Here is an 18031-nt window from a genome sequence, read left to right as displayed (position 1 = left end):
CGACTTTAAATTGTTCAGATGCTCATAAATAATGCGCCAACAAAATCTGTCAGTTGCCAAAAACAACAAACACTGTATTATTTTTGTAAGTGCGTGAAGACAAGGGCTTTTCTTTCCAATCAACATGCATTTTTTATGGTGCGCGCACACAAACAAACAATATTACAACTTGATTGTCAGGATCAACGGTGTGTACAACAACTGCACTTAAATGACAATTTCAACAGAATGAAGGGGCAAAACACCAAACACAACATCAAATGGCTATGGGTAAAAACTCAAATCGAAAACAATTGAAATCGATGGCAAGGCAGAAGTGTAGGAATGCAGCTGACGGCCACAGTTACATTTAAATGCATGGCCCTGACACACATACACACACACTCACACACATAGAGCACTTAACTGCACTTAGGTGCGACACAGGATACCAGGACGATTGCCGAACGATGGCTGCAACACATTTCTTTTCAGCTGACTTTGTTTTCGCTGGAACATCGAAATTCATTTGCGCTTTATGTGTCGAGCGACAGCAACACTAACAATAAGTTAACTTTAAAGACGGGCCTAACCGACTAGTTAATACCTATACTGAAGGCATTCAATCAAATTAGAAACATTGAATTGAACAAAAATATGAACGCAATGAAAAAGTTTTCAAGTTTCTAGTTTCTGGCCACAGAACAAGTTATAAAAGTACGCAGGTCGCAGATCATTATGAATGGGTATACTTAGTGGGATCACAGATATTTTCTTAAAACTCTTTTCTCAATATTCCGCTAAAACACTGCATAATAAGAATAATGCATATTGTCCGTTTGTAACTCATACGCCACGTTGCTCACATGTCCAAATTCTGCATTGTTTTGAGCACTTTTCTCCAAATTGCCGTCGGCTTTTAGCGCATTGACATTTTATCAAACAATTAAGGGTACTTATTCAAATTTAATTTATGGCTGATCGTGCAATTAGCATAAATTAAAAAACACATAAACAAAAAAATAGTTAAATACTACAAAGCCATTTGCATTAATGCACATGATTCAATTAGGCACGCGTTTTTATGCAAATGTTTGGCACACTCCAGTTGTGCCCTAATTAGCATTCGATTGTTTTAGAGCAAATACAAGCAAAAACAAAGTGCACATATATAATTGAATTTAGCAAAAATATTTGTGGCTATTTTTTATTTTAGTTCTGACAATGTCAAATAAAGTTTCAAGTGCGATAGATGTAAAAAATTTGAATTTGTAATTGGAAATTTCTATCAAAATTAATTGCTTCAATGTAGGGAAAAGTTATAAGCCAATTTAATGTGCGATTAAGTTAGCAAATTACGCGGCAATCAGAATTTCGTGTAGTGAAATATTTAATTAAAACTGAAATTTAGTTGCCCGAAAGCTTTACGCAAATATTTAATTACATGTATTTGCTTGTTTGTGGGCACAAACAGCTGGAAAAGCGAAACAGAAGAGAAGGAAAACAAAAATAAATTGCATGTTTATTTATTATTCAATTGCTAATACCTGCCAGTCATAATTAAGTTGGCGGCTTAGCGCTTTGTTGCCAACGATATGGGAATTAAATCACTTTCGTTTCGGCCAAATTGCACAGCCTCTGCCTTGTCCACGGCATGGCACACCCATAAAAGCAAAAACTTTTGCCTTTGTTTACAGTTTGTAAATACGTTATATTTGGTATTTTAAAATGATTTTCGCAAGTAGACTCCAGCGAGGCATACGTCGGCCCAAGGTTAATTATTTAAGTACAGCTGAATGAGATATTCTTGGCAACAGTCTCTCATAGTGCGGCCCACCTCGACTATTACAATGTCCATTAAAATTAATAATAAAACACGATTGCTATTGGACAAGACTATAAATAGGCACTCAAATGCATACGCTGACAGCATTTATATTTATATATTCATGAAACATCGAACTTGATCAATTGACACAGTTGTGTGCAGCAGCTTTTCAGTTGAAAGTTGCTTTGGCTTTAGTTTGTATTTTTCTTTCTTTTTTTTAGTTGTCTTTAGTTAATTTGCACTTGGTTAAGGACTAAGCAAACCCAATGCCTGTAGCAAATCAGCTGAAGAGATATATATATATATATTCATTTATTAAAGAATTTATTGGCATACGTTAAGACCATTTAAGCCAAATAAAAAGAAAATACACTTGATTGCTCGACCTTAATTTAGTTAGTTTAAAGGAGCGGCACCAACCAAACGACTGAAAGGCTTAAATGATAATTGTTTCATTGTAAAACAAAAACAAAAAAATAATACAAATAGCAGAGAAAAAGTAAAATCAACTAATTATTGTATTTCAATAGTAGATATATTACATTTTTTGCTTATTGTAGTTTAAATTAAATCTACATATATCTTAGACTCATAATGCAGCATAGTATATCAAAAGTTGAATTTTTTCAGATTTATTGTGAGCAGCCAGTTAATATACGACAAGTAAACGTATGCATAAGTAGTTCATGTATTTAGCATAATTTCTAGTTGCATAAAATCAAATTGCTTAACCAAAATTTTTAACTTCTAATTGTACGTGTCTCTGTTATAGTTGAGTGTAAAAGTTTAAATATAATAATAATAAACAATAAGTATTTAATCGAAACTGAGCAAATCGAGCCGAAGCAAGAATCAAACTCGACGACAGCTAACTGTTTGAATTAATAACTATCTACGTTTTAAGCGGAAGTCTTCCACTACAATTACGCGCTCCCGATCCATTTAACTCACAGATCCCACACAGCTCCCGGCTCCCCAAATCATAACGCGTATTATTGCCCCAAACCAGAATTGTTACCAGCCTAACAGACGCAATGTTGGCTCATTTGATAACAGCAAAGCAACCGACTTTTGTAACTGTTTATGTTACTTACTTTTTAAGAACTAAATTGTATATGTGTATGTATTTCAAAGGTTTCTCCCCCTCAAAAGATTCAATATAAATATATATTATATAAATAATTACTACAAAAACCATAACGATAACTATAACGATAATGATAACGATAGCTAATTATAGTAATTTAAAAAGTATATATTTGCTGCACAATTAATATGCATATAAATCATAATAGATATCTAAGCATTATAATAGATTAATTAAACTAAAATACCAAAAGAGTTAACAAAGGATTCAAATATTAATTTAAATTAATCAATTTGCCATTGATGACATCAGTTTTGTTGCTGTAATATAAAAGAACAGTTCTGTTATATATAGTAAACTCTACACTAATCTAAAATCATATTTGTATGTCTAACAACGAACTAACATGGTGCTATGAGTTACGCAGAAAGCATTTCACACATTTCTTATTATGATTTCTGACCATGGTCAAGAACGTTAAAATCTGAGCCCCTTTTTAACGTCTTGAACAAGATCTTCTTTTGATTTCTCTCATCTTATAGACCAAATATCGTTATTGACATTTCCAAAAAAAAAAAAATAAACAAATCAAAACTAAAAATCACAATTTCAAAATAAAGAAAAAATATATTAAAGTAACTTTTTAGTCAGTTAAGTCGTGTAAATACCTATTTATCGAATGTAAAAAAAATATAATATACATATATATAATATAAAACAACCAATGTAAATTATGCAACAGCAACGTTGCAAATTGAAGCCACCAATGAATTGAATTTTTGCATGTAAGTCGAATGAAACATGAAAGAAATGAAATGGAAATGATTTCGAAAAAGTAAAACTAACCAGACCTAAGCTAAGCGTAAACAATCCCAACTTGTACCCGAACCCAGCAGCTAACCCAGTTGTACTCCTAAGCTACGATAGTTAAAAACTTTTAGCAATTAGACGCTCATATATCATAGTTCAACTAAAGTAAACAACGTAGCAACTACAAAATTCATCACTCAGTAAAAACTACGAACAAATTTTTGTAAATTTCAGCAAACAAAACTAAACTAAACTAAACTAAAACGCATTTAAAAACTTTACGTTCTTCATTGAAACTACACACCACTTGGGTTGGTGCATAGGCATATGTAAGCATCTGCACTTGCATATGTCTGCGTATTGTAACTGTAACTGTATCTATATCTGTATCTGTATCTGTATCTGAAAACTGTTTTCCTAACATCTAGTAGATATACTCAAAATACATACACATAAAGAACGCCAGCAATTTGAGGCATAACAATATAAAATTAAAATATAAATAAAAACTATTAGCTAAGCGAAAATATGTCCAATTAAAGGACAATAAAAATTCTATAAAATTAAATATTTAACTATTAAGCAGAACGACTAACAAGCAAACAGTAATCCAAGTACTATGAGGCTACAATTACACTCATCCACATAGCTAAAGCTACAAACTATGGAGCCTACCTTCAACAACAAAAATAATATATAATTACAATGTTTTAAAATTACATTCGTTAAGTGAAAAACAAAATGAAAGGAATTCAAAACAAAATACCAACAGATCCAAAAGCGACATACATAATATGTAATAAAAAATGAAAGGTATTCTTAAATTCTTTAAAAACGAATGTCTTTTTATTTGCCTGCCTGCGGACATTTGACAACCCTGGTCGCCAGGCGACAGTCGAAGGTCAGGCTTAATGCCAGCAGCAAGTCTTCTGTGTGCGTGTGCTTAAAAAAATAAACAAACTTATTTAAGCAATTCCCAAGATGTATTAAATATTTGCCAGAGAAGCCTCTTGAAAGACCTCACTCGCTGCCACAAGCGCTAAAACAAAGCTTCAAACACATCAAAATCCGCAGTAGCTATTGATTTTTCGCAGAATGCGAAAGGCAAAGCCAAAGGCTTAAGATGGCAGCAGAGCTCTGCCGACAGGGTTGTCGACGGGCTCAAATATATTTGGTAAAATTAAATACGGTAAGAACAATTCGCTGAGCATACTTTGGGGAATCCACGAATATACTAAATTCGTAGCATACTTTTGTGCTGAATCGAAAATGAATCGAGATGGAAGCTGCAACAGTATTTGTGCAATAATTTAGGCTTGAGTGAATAATTATTTTCTTAATTTTATATTTTTTTACTGCTTCAGGAAATAAAGAGCTAAACTGCACAGGACGACTCCTAAGGTTCAATAACTAAAGTAATTAAATGTATCTCCCATATTCACTGGAGATTAAATACGTGCTTCAACAGATTTTAAAATCTTTTAATTTTTTTTGAACACCTTTCAGTTATAAAACGTGATAATGTATGTGAAATTACGAACAAAAAAACAATTCAATTCTAAGATTCAATTCTAAGGTAAGCGAATCTGACACTTTCTGTTTGCAAAATACGCAGATTAGCAGTAGTTAGTAACCAGGTATGACTCCAGGCTCTTGAGTATATTTTATAGGGTAGCGTAAATGGTGTTTAGTGTACAACGCCTTTCAGATAGATTTTCATACGTTATTTAGTAAGTCAAAACAATATTTTCTGCAGTTGAAAATTATTATTTGGTTCATAACCAAATTTTATAAAATTTTGTTGGACTATTCTTATTTTCTACTTTCACAAAAACTGTTGTAGGTGCAGAAAAGGGTATTCTTGCAGTTGATTGCAATGAGACTTTACAAATCTGTATTGCATACATTGAAAATTCAAACTAAATAGATCTAAGCTCAGTTGATCGCAGACAAATAACCTTTAAAATAAAAGTGGGCACAATGCACAGCATCATTAATCATTAATCAAAACAGAAGAAACGTCAACATGTCGCCAGGCAGCCAAATAGGTAAATAGACAGGTGCTAATTACATGTGTGCTGTGAGCCTAGCCACAAAGTGTGCCGCACTGAGAAGTGTTCGACAAAAGTTTTGTTCGACAACAAGTGCAATAGAAATGGAAAACTGTGTTAATTGTAACAGTTGCTCAGTGTTGTTGCCTAGAGTTGATGAATTTAGCGGGGCTGGTCTCTCGGGAATAGGTCAGACCGCCTCGTGTAGTTGGTGTGCGTGTAAATATTTTAGCTGAATTAAAACTGCAACTACAAATAATTACCAAGGGTCTCGCTTAGACAGGCAGACAGAGGGACAATGGGAAAGGAAGAGTGATGGAAATAGAAAGAAAATGACAGAGTACATCCAGCTATGCAACTTTTAATTAGTTAATTAAACGTTTGGCGCCAACCAAAGCGAGCACACGCTGCGTATTAGTGATACAAACAGACGTAGAGCACATACGACGCGTGGGCTTTTTCCATCAAGGTTGTCGACGGCCGTCAGGAATATGTGGGTGAGCGAGGGTGCTGCGGTCGAGAGTGCCGCTGCTAAGTAATTTCCTCTGGCGGATGCAACTAATTACTAAACATTTCGCATAAAATTCCCAACTTGACAGGATCTAACTGCACTGTTCGTTCTTAGCCCTAGCCACAAGCACTTGTTGGCCCTTTATGCGTGTGTGTTTGCGTGTGTCTGTGCTTGGCTTGTTATCAACAAATCTACATGCGGTTTTGTGCTAATTCACCAGTCCCTCGCTTCCATACACATTCTCTCCAGCACAGGCTATAAAGTATGCGGTGCGCCAGACAGTCGGCAGCTAGACTGAGCGAGATAGAGAAAGAGAGAGCGAAAGAGAGAGTGAAATAAGGCGCTGCAACACTTCCGCTTTTCCACACAGACAGACAGAACAAGGCGTCAGCCGATGAAAAATGATCGTAAAATAGCAGAAATTATTTAACACTATTTTGCATTTAATGCAAAAACTTTTGCATTCACTTGCTACTCGTTTGTGCGCCGACTGAAAATTGTTACCAGAAGTTCACAGAAGTTGCAAAGTTTGACACGACAACGACTTGGGCGCCAAACGAAGCGTTTAATGGCGAACATGCAGCCGCAAACAAAATCCCTTGACTGAGGCACAATAATTAACGCGTCCCCAACTCAGCAATGTAATTCAGGTGAACTTCGTAAGCCCTGCTGTAAAGCAAGCTTTGTGTGTTTATATATGAATAAACGTCTCAACCTCATTCACTTTTCTGCAACTCTATCGTATTGAAAGTATTTTCTTTAAGCACTTCTGTTTTAAAGCGACAGCTAAGAGTCATTAAAATGGCATTTGCTGTCGTGCATGAGCACATGTCGCAGAGTGTAGGTAAGTGTAAATATATTGGTTTTTTGTGATTCTCAATTTGCTGTTTGACTTTGATCACGATTGGGTATTAAAACTATATGACTATAATGTTGTATAGCACAGCTTAAGATGATATTATACTATTCAAGTTCTTAAAGGATCTACAAGAAACTTATGGAAACTTCTGCTCAATAATTAGCTTAAATGAATAAACCAAAAAATACAACCTTCTGAACCAATTTGTATATGGACTAAGTTCTCTTGTTAGACCCTTAATGAGTATTTTGCATTCTAAGGCAAAAGTGCAGATAGACAAATCGAATACCCACTGCTGCTGTCAAGCCAAGCATTTTGAGGCAAAACTGCTTGATTAGAACTGACCTAAACAAATAACCAAAATTAAAAATTATGAACACATAAGCACGTAGGCCAGCCAATATGAAAACAAAATGTATGTGACTAACAAAGAGTTGGCAGCATCTGTTCTATAAAAACCGAGACTAGATTAACAAGATTAGTAACTAAACTGATGCTGGTCCGATTACAATTTGATTTCTTAGAACATTCATCTTGCCTCTCAGACTGATCTGCACAACACCATATTACCCCCTTTCATTGAACTTTTTATCGTTATACAAAATTTTCCAATGGGCCGCACTTGACTCTGTCGTTTTGCTTAATTGGGCAAAGGGCGCCGACAATTTTAATTTGCGCTGTTTTAACTATTACTCACTTGAACGCGGCGACTGAAGCTGCAGCTGTTGTGTTTCCGTGTGCATGTTTGCCTGCCCATTGACACCGCGGTCCAGGTCCAGCCAAGCGCTAATGCACACACAACTCTGTGAGCTGCGAGCTGCGAGCTGCGAGCTGGGACGACGCGTTTCAATAGCTGGCCCAAAAACCGGATCGCCAGCCAGCTAATCCATAGGCCGCACTGTCCATATTGGCCTTTGGGCCCAAGATGTGCAGTCATTTATTGTACAATAAAATCTGACTATAGCGATGTCGACTGCGCTGTCAGCGCTGCAGTCGCATTGATTTTCGCTGCCCCTGTCGCTGTCACTGCCGCTGTCGCTGCCGCAGTCGCAGTTGCCGTCAGCGCCGACCGAACCTTCCGACGACAAACGTAACGGCCTCTAGCCGCACCTGACAACGACGCCGATTCGACCGCGAACGAGATCGAGCCAACAAAAGCGCCGCCCAAGAGGCAGCCGCAGCCGCCGATGACAACAAACCCGTCGTGGCACTCGCAGACGCAAGACGCAGCGCGCTTCAATCCGATCACAAAAGTGAAAATAGCTGAAAACGCAAAAATAAAAAGCTAAAAAAAAAATACAATTAAATTGTCAAGAGCGAGAGCGAGAAAAGCACAAAAACAGAAAAATGTAAATGAAATTCTTAATCCTCTGCCGAAACTAACATATGTTAAAAGAAGAAACCAATCAAAGCATTAGATTAGAATCACACGATCCGTTAGATGATGAATCGCTTTCGTTGACAACGCCTCAAAATAGATGGGCAAATCTAATTATTATATAAGCGTGGGCCACATTATTTCCATGGCCTTCTGCTCGTAGGGCTAATTACGTATGTTGCCAGCCAGAAACGTGACTGGCATATCGAAAACACAAAGGTCGCTCATACACATCAGAGCACATGGGCCATGGAAAAGTTAGCCCCAACTGAACAAATTATGTTTTCATCAAAATGTGTGCCCAAAATAAGAAATTGCAGTGGAAAATTTTACAATAAAAATCAAAATACCTCCAAAATTTTGGACTACCAAAATGAGGGTCGCACAGACCGACCGTTGTGCGGATATTGGAAAAATAAAGAAAACAAAAATCAAAAGCATCGTAAATGCAAATTAACTGAATATATCTTTTCGTTAAGCTGTTATTAACTGTTCGAGCAATGTAAATTATTTAAATAAACTCGGAAGGCTTAAATCCAGACCGAGGGTCAAATAGACTTTTGTAGAGCTGCCAAATCGAAATCCATATCGGTCTAAAAATAATCTTTTTAGTCATAATTTATATATATTTAATGTTATGGCTTAAAATTCTGCTCATCTAATCCAATCTGCCATCTAAGCACTCTCAGTGAAAGATGCCCAAGAAACGGAATATTTTATAATGTGTTGTCTATGTCCCCCATGACCAACAACAGTTTTGGAATGCGAAACGTGTTTCAAATATTTTAAACAGATAGCCCAACTAATTTCATTTTTAGCATCTTTTATTTAAATTAGTCACATTAGCTAGAACAAGTTTAAAAACAAAGCAACCAAATTAATCTCCTACAATCTGCTGGCGACTACAATTCATAATTTATAACTTCTGCTTTACAACTCCGAAGAGACCACGTTTACAAGTTCAGCTCGTGACAGGTTCACAAAGTCAAGAGCTTCCTATTTTCCGGTCTATATGCGATGTGTGATGCGTGTGTGATAGAGCGGGCTAGCTATATACATATGTATATATTTGTTTACCTGGCAAATTAATAATAATAACTGTGCACAGCCACAGCAACAGCAGTCAGTCAGTCAATTGCTAAGGGCGTGATTGTGGGACTGTTTCCGCAAATTATTATTGCTTGTTTAGCCGGGCTGCTGGTGCCCGGCCGCAATCGCATTAGCATCAGTTTTTGGCCGCACAATTGCCCAGCGAATTCATAGAGAAAATTAATTAGTGACATTATAAATAAAGCATAAACAGTTTGGTGGCAAATCATTTGACATTCGGCCGCTCGCAAGCGAACAGTGCGCGACAAACTAAAAGCGAAACGAAAACACAGAAGAAATTAATCGAAACAGAAACAAGAATTAAAAATAAAACAAAGGAAAACGAATCTGAAATCAAAACAAAAAACAACGCAAATGCTCACAACTACGCCGGTCGCATCAGCCAATCACTAGCCGGTCACGTGGTCAGGGCAGGGGTAATCAATTTCCTCACATACCTCAGCCGGTCTGCTTGCCAGCCTGTCTCGCCTGTCCGTCCCGTCTCTTCTAGACATTTTCGCCTGTCACATAATTTGCTTGTTTCTTGTGCTCTTTGTGCTTTGTGTTTATCACTAACTGCACTTCTCAGTCCGCCAAAGGGGGCGGTGGGCAGGTCGCGTGTGGCGGCCATTGGCACAGGAAATCATCAGCTATAAATGCAGTTTCCCGACAATGCCGGGCAGACGGCCAACCTGAGCATATATGTTATGCATCAGTTCGTTTCGAAATACAAATATTAAATTATTCTATTGAGCTTAGCAGCGCGAAACATTTAAATTCGGCACAATTTGCAGCCAGGTGAAATTCAACAGTTATTTTTAGCTGATAATCGAAAAGTGAATTTAAATACTTTGAAGCGCCGCGTTAATTGATCACACAAATATTAAAATATATATAGTATATACAATTTTTTACGGCAGACGCGGTCAACTGAGAACTGTGTTAATTTCAAATCGGCATAGATTAAAGGTAAGTGTGAATGAACAGTATGTGTCATATGTGGACGAAACTGTTGGGACATCTCACTTAGAGTCAAATATTGGGTGATTCATTTAACATGCGACACTCGGGACACTAACAATTTATTCAGGGTATCATGCAGGCAGCGTGCGTGGCATGATGGGGGTGCTGGGGTTTGGCTCACAGCAGCTGCAGCTAAACATGAAACATTTTGCAATGCGTTTGTCATGCAATTTTAATCGCAATTGCATTTTTAATTTCCTCTTCCACCTGACGCTGGTGCACCTTGCCGAAGGAAAGAAAAATGTGCGCAGCGAGAGAAAAAAAAACAGAAATGAAAGAAAGACAGGGGCCAAAAAAAAGATAGAAATAAAAGCAAATAAATATTAAATGCAATACACTCAATACACACACAGCAGAGACAGCAGCAGCAGCAGCGAACTGGCAAGCAGACAGCCAGCGGGCTAAAACAGTCATGACAAAGCACAAGGCGAGGTGTAGTGGGGGGTTGGCTGCGGGTGTTAGGGGCCAGAGCACAGTTGATAGAAAACGATGAGTAGCAAGCTTACCAACACACTGAGCGCCTGCCGAGATGCCACTGAGTCTGTGCAGTGGGGTGACAGGATGCGAGCGGCCCATTTGCATAAATCTACATTTAAACCATTTTTCATTCTCGTCCTACATTGTCAAAAAGGGAATATTGGCTTAGTGCAAAATAGTTTCTAAATTCAGAATTATAACTAGTATCAAACTGTAAACTGCAAACTGCAATCTGCTAACTGCAAACTGCACCTAAGATCGATTCTAAATTCATGATGGCGCATTGCTCAGTCGGCAACCCTTTTTTACTCTCTTGCTTACTATATAAGGCAGCTTTAGTCTGCACCAATTTATTGCAACAGCTTCCTATATTGTACGCAACGAATTGAATTTATTTTCTCCTGCAACGTCAAGGTCACATTTTGAGTTAAAGCTAATGCAAACATCATTTAATGAGCCGCATTAACTATAATGCCTCGATGTCAAACTAAGTGACATTGAGCAATTAAATGCGCGCGCTCGCGCCCAGCCACTGTCACGCTGTCATGTTGTCAAAGCAGGATTAACCATTTCATAAATATGACAGCAATTGCCACAGAAGGAGCCGCCACAGCAGGCGACCACAGCATAAAGGCAACAACCAAATGCACACACAAACACACACACACATCAGCATTCATTAAATATAAATATTTATGAGCTTTCAATTGAATGCATGCAGTGCATAAAATAATGATATTCATTTTGTGGCATTTTTTAAATTAACCACAGAGTGGTTTTTAAATACCCTCTTTTTTAATAGGCTTACAAATTATATATAAACATAAATGACACAATTGCAGACTTAATGCATGTTTAACAACATCATTTTATATCCTACAGCTATTTAATGACTATAGTTTTACTATAAATCATTTGAAATTGTGGAATTCCTGGGGCAAGTTTAGGTTAATATTCGGAATTGATATTAAATACAATTATTGAAACTTTTTAATTATTATAGAAAGCTTACAATTATCATATTTAGCTACCAAACTAATTTTGAAATAAATTTTAAAATGCAAAACTTTGTGGGACACATTTGCCATTAGATCAATAATGTCAAATAATTTAAGCAATTTTATGTTTTTGGACTGCAAAGAGGTTTTATGCTGTCGGGCAAACCAACAATATCAATCTTACTTCGTTATGCCACTGCAGAACACCAATATATCCCTTTCATTTTGTGAGCGAGTATTTAAGCCAATGTACAATCGGCAAAAACTGACAATTCATCTTCATTTTTTAATTGATTACAGGTATATAATAAAAAGTATATTTAAATATGCATGAAATCAATCAAGCTGTTGACGACAAGCAAATATTTTTTCAGTAAAATGTTCTTTAAACATTTAAATATTTAAAACCATTAAGCCGTGGGGAATAAGGCTACATAAAAAATATATAAATATATGTTTGTATATATATATATTTATATTTTTTTTTTTTTGTGCTGTCACTTGGTTCAATTCCTGTTTTTAGCTGTCGCAAAATTAATCATTCGCCTTAATCATTTTGCAGTGTGTTTGCCAGACTTATTTAAATATGATAAAACTCAATTCCACAAAAGTTGGTAACAATATTGCTAAGCCATTAAATTTAATAATAGCATTCAACTGATTTGAAATTGAATATCGCATTGATATATATTTAATAGATGGTTATTACAAAGTGATAATATGCAATAAGCCTACACGAACAATTGTAATTCTCTCATTTATTTTACCTTTTTTCTTCTTTATACTTTGTCCGGGAGGAAAAAATCGCTAGTAAAACGCACGCGTTTCTCATACCCTCATACATTACGTGCGCGTTTTTTTGCTGTTTTTAATTACAACAATTTGCTAAGTACTCAATTTGCATGGCACTTCAAATACACAAAAAAGCGTGGCAACAACACGAGTTCAAGTTGTTCGCGTGACGAACATTTCGTATTTGCTGTCAATTTCTCGATTCGCCCTGCGTCCGGCTTGTCAAATACATGTCAACAGCATTAACACCTTGGATAACTGCCTCGTTATATTGCTCAAGCATTTTACTGTTGTTTTTAATATCACTTCAAGCTATAGTTTATTGCCTGCTCTCATCAGCTGCAAGTGATTAGAAACCCCAAAGCGACTTCTAATATGAATTAATTCGGAAAGTCCTAAACTAAGTTATTTAACCAAATGCTGTCTCATTGTAAGATAGAAACAAATTAAAGTTTTGTTTGAAGTGTGATATAATTGGGGAGATATGTAACACAAGGGTAGGTCTGTCTTTGAAAAGTTAGATACGTTGATTAGATGTAAATGTCTTAATCGATATGGACTTAAGTATTGGAAGCCGACCTTGACTAAATTGGAGCAATTTATCACAGAGTCAGTCATTCAATCAAGTATCTATAGTATATCACAGAGCTTATATTAATAAAGAAAATTATATATTATAATATTTTATTTATATTTATTAAAATATCTCAGGTGTTGACACTCTTATATATCTTATATTATCATTATATATAATTAAAAAACACAAGATGTTATACTATATGTTTCATATAAAACCACCTCCATAATCTATACCTATGTAGATTTGATCTTAAGTGACGCAAGGACATTATATTTTTTTTATCTATTTCCATGTCATTTGAATAGAAAAACCAGTTAAATGGCAGTTTAGGTGATTTTTTGACTCAATATTTGCCACATGATGCGAAGAGAAATGTCATAAAATAATAATAATAAAAAAACTAGTTTTAAAAATTCATTAGTGCGAACGTGTCATGAGTCGTCTGCTACTCAAGCTTTGCCATTTCTGACTAATCAATAGAAAACCGACAAAATATTACAAAGTTCAATGACTGCTGAAAGTAGTTCGCTGAGCTGACGATGGCTGGGATTGATTGCATTTGACCCAAATTGAAATTCGAATCGATTTCGACAAATAGCGGAGCGCTTTCGGTGCAAACATGCAAACATAAATCGAATTAGAATCGAACAAACAAACAGCCAAACAACTCTACAGCTGGTAGCAACAAACATGCAACATGCTACATGCATGTCGCCAGCAATTATAAAGAAAATTCAATAAAAACGAAACAAAAGAAATGTATTTGCAATATGTATTTGTATTTTTAGTGGGCATTGAACTGATACTCACACACGCACACGCACACACACACACACACATACACATACACACGTCTACAATAAGAGAAGGTATTTTGCAATTTAACCAGCTTGAGTTTATGTGCTGCAAGACTCGCCAACGATTCGCAAATTAAAAAACCACTCGCACCTTGCTCACCTGACCTGCGGCAAGTTCTGACCAGAACACGCCCCTACGGCCCAACCTGCCAGTTACCTGTGGCTTGTAGACAGCAGTGATAAATACGACGACAACAGACAACAGGCAACAGCCAACAGAGACGTTGAAGCCACATCCTCTCTTGTTGCCTGTTGTCTGTTGTCCGCTGTTGCCTGTCATTTCAGCTGCATTTGGCCAAAGTTGAGCTACAGCCATTTCACTTAAGTGCTGGCCCAGTCTAGCTGCATCTTTAAGTGCTACATGTGTACACTGAGAAAAACGGTGTAATAAGTCAATGCTTAAAAAATAAATGAATCAGGCAATTATCGGATACATTCCACTCAAAGTGGACTTTAACACGATGAGTTAGACGATAAGAATTATTATTATAATAAATATATATAATTTATTTATATATAAATCAATTTATAATAAAATGTCAAGCAAAACTCAATGAGAAAACAGCTATCACATATTCAATTGATTACTAAATAAAGCAAGGTTGACAATTTAAAGTTATGAAACTTAAAAAAAAACACTCATTATAAGCAATATTTGATCGTTATTTGAAAAATTTTTTTGTTGTGTCTGTTTTCCAATTACTACAGAGCTGCACACTTAAAATAATAAAATGGGAAATGCATCTGCAATTGCTAATTAAATTAATTTAATTATTGAAAATTGTAGTTAGCAAGTTCAAGTGTTTTTTGCAAGTGCACTCAAAAGATGATTATTTATTGTTGTTGTCTGCTTGCTGAATTATTCCATGCGCCACTCGGCAGTCCCCCAGCTGTTAGTTAAGCTTTCTTGTCGTTGTTGTTGTTGTGTTCAGTCAGAAACGTGAACAAAATTGTAGCGCGTTCTCTAATCATAAAGCGCCGCCTGGTTCGCATTTTAATTGCGTTTTATTTGCCAGAATTATGTACACCTACAGACACCCACACATAAATATACGTTGGCAGGCATCAATGCGGAATTTGTTGCTGACATTATGTATTATTGTTAAATTGATGCAACTGTTGCGATTCAATGCGCTTGCATATCCTTTACACTGTAGTGTCTGTTATATTGAATGTGTATATTGAATCTATAAAGCTGCACAAACTTTTGACGCTACTTCGTGATTGCCGCAATCAGAGACTGTGTTTGTTGTTGTTCTTGTTGCAGCTGCGGCTGCTGCTGTTGTTGTTGTAATCTAAAGAAATTGGCAGAGGGTAGCATAGAAATTGTTGAAACCAAATCAGCCGTACGAAATCCATAACAAAGTAATCAATGAAGGCTGCTGCTAGCTAGCAAGGACTGCCAAACAAGTCGGAAGCCAAAAAACCGTTTCTTGTGGCTGCAATTTGTTGCCCAACACGCCAACCAGCCAAGCAGCCAACGAACCAGCAAGCCAAGCAGCCAGCCAAATCAAACAAGCAACTGGCACAGTCCCGCTTTGCTACTCCTGTCCACCCGTCCGCCCGTCTCCCTGTCCGCCTTGTTGGCTTCCTTTTTAACTGGAGCTTCCTTACATCGTCTAGAGTCTTGGAGCGCGCCTGAACATCAATTGCAAATACAGCAACTGCAACAGCAACAGCAACAACAAGCAACACTGCTGATAGCTTTGTGCTAAAGTTTGCCACCCAAAAATGCCTCGCCTAGTTATCAGACTCGCATTGGCTTTGCTTTATGTGACTAGGCAGATGATTGCAGCTACTGTTGTAGCTGTTGTTGCTGTTATTGCTGCCGGCAACTAATTGAATTGCTTGTTAGCAACACACAACAACAAAGGCCAATTGTGGGGTTTTCCACAGTTTTGTATTATATTTTTTTTCCAACTGCTGCGACCCTCTGGGGCATTACTTTCATGGCATTCCTGTGGGGTATGGATTGAAAAGCTCTCATCATAGAAGCTATATTAATTATTACTCACAGCTAATCAGGGGGATATATATAATAAAGTTAATGAATTCGGTTTTAGGGCGTTCCCATGAGCTGTACAGTCGGCGTGTTTCTAGTTTGCAGCTCCCTCTATAAAAAAATCTCGCTTTATATATATACATACCAACAGGGTATTCCATAGTCTGGCAGCTGAAATTCTGCCTATTACTTGTTACCAGCTATTGTTCGCCACGTTTGCAGCCTGCAGTCGACATTTTTGTAAAAGAGCTAATTCTGAAAAGCAGCGCACGTGGCGTATGCGTACTATGCACGGGCCACGTTGGCTGTTTGCATTTTACATTTTGCATTTTGATAAAGTAGTTTATGTATGTTTTTTCCCCTTAACTCTCTGCATAATGCCGTCAAGTCGAAAGTCCTGCTGTTGAGAGCGGCGTTGTCGTCGACATGACGGCAACGCCTTGTAGCATGCACAGCACGCAACATTCTCATAAAAATTAGAGCCTGCGCCGAGTTGAGTCGAGACGAGTCGCACTGGGGCTCAAGTGTGCGGTCTGAGTCGAGTGCATGTTGCATGCAACATTGCTATTTATGAACTCAACAAGGATGCCACTCCCTTTGCCGACTCTCTGTGTATGTGTGAGGACCATAAATCGCAGCAGATAAATTTCATTCTCGGATTTCGTTTTGCTTTTAACCACCACAACGGCTTACAACGGTTGGGCCCTGTCCAAGCCCTTTGGCCAGCCAAGAAAATATTATTTAGCATACCCTAAGAAAAAATGAGCACAGCCAACTATCAGTCGACGTATGTGGCACTTAAGGCATGTTTACAAAATTTGTATATAAATGATTTTCAAGTTATGTATAAAATATATTATATTAATAAATTATAAATTAAGTAAATTGTGTATTAATTCAATTGTATTATATTCTCCCATTTGCAAGCTTTTTCTTAAGCTGACAACTTTTTTCAATTGTTAGTTCTTTTCTTTAGAACATATTATGAAAATACTCTTTTATAGCTCAACGCAAAGCTCATAAAAGTTAATGTTTTTCTGGAAATCAGATTTTCGCTCAAGAAAAGTGCAAAAGTATTAAAGATGTCGGTGTGCTAAAATTGTGCAGTCTTACTATTTTGCAGACTGGATTAAAATCGTTTTCATGCTCCTTCGCCAAGGCGCACAGCCCCACAGTGCCCCACCGTGCCGCATGCACAGTACAGTTGCCCGTTTTATTTATGTCAATCTCGGCGCTGGTCTTGTTGGCCCTTGGCTGGCTGCTTGGCAGTAGGCATAGCAAGCACAGACACACACACAATATATAAAAGCAAAAATAAAAACTGAAAATAAATAATCAGCTGGCAGCGACAGCAAAGGGGCACACCCACTTCCTGGCCCTCTGTGTGTGTAAGCCCCATGGGAAAGGTGGCGAAAATGAATTTCACTCGCTGTGCGGCTGCCATTGTTGTTGTTCTTTAATTATTTATATGCCATATATATAGAATTTATTTTTTTTATTCTTTGTAATTTTCACTTTAAATGCCAGTGATAGTTTTCAGTTACGTTCATATTTATTTATTTTCTTTGTGGCACTTTTACATTTATAATGCATTTAAATTAATTACATTCTTAATGTGACCATAATCCCTGCCATGCGTTAAATGACTTTTGTAATTTTTATAAGCGCGCCGATTAAATTACTTGGCTTAACCCATAATTCAATGCCAAA

General features: G+C 36.9%; 1 protein-coding gene across 1 annotated transcript in view; it reads left to right on the top strand.

Moving 5' to 3' along the window:
* Window positions 1-9653: 9653 nt before the first annotated feature.
* The window catches only part of LOC111604224 (sodium-coupled monocarboxylate transporter 2), a 40794-nt gene continuing 32416 nt past the window's right edge, over window positions 9654-18031 (top strand). The window contains exon 1 of the mRNA XM_023322194.2: window positions 9654-10561. The gene's annotated coding sequence lies outside the window, so the exon portion shown is untranslated. The remainder of the gene's footprint in view (window positions 10562-18031) is intronic.

This window comes from Drosophila hydei, unplaced genomic scaffold (assembly GCF_003285905.1).
Source record: "Drosophila hydei strain 15085-1641.00,03,60 unplaced genomic scaffold, DhydRS2 tig00008121-arrow-pilon, whole genome shotgun sequence".
In the NCBI taxonomy this organism is placed as follows: domain Eukaryota; kingdom Metazoa; phylum Arthropoda; class Insecta; order Diptera; family Drosophilidae; genus Drosophila; species Drosophila hydei.
The sequence above is the reverse complement of the archived record's forward strand: the minus strand, read 5'-3'. Positions and strand labels throughout refer to the sequence as shown.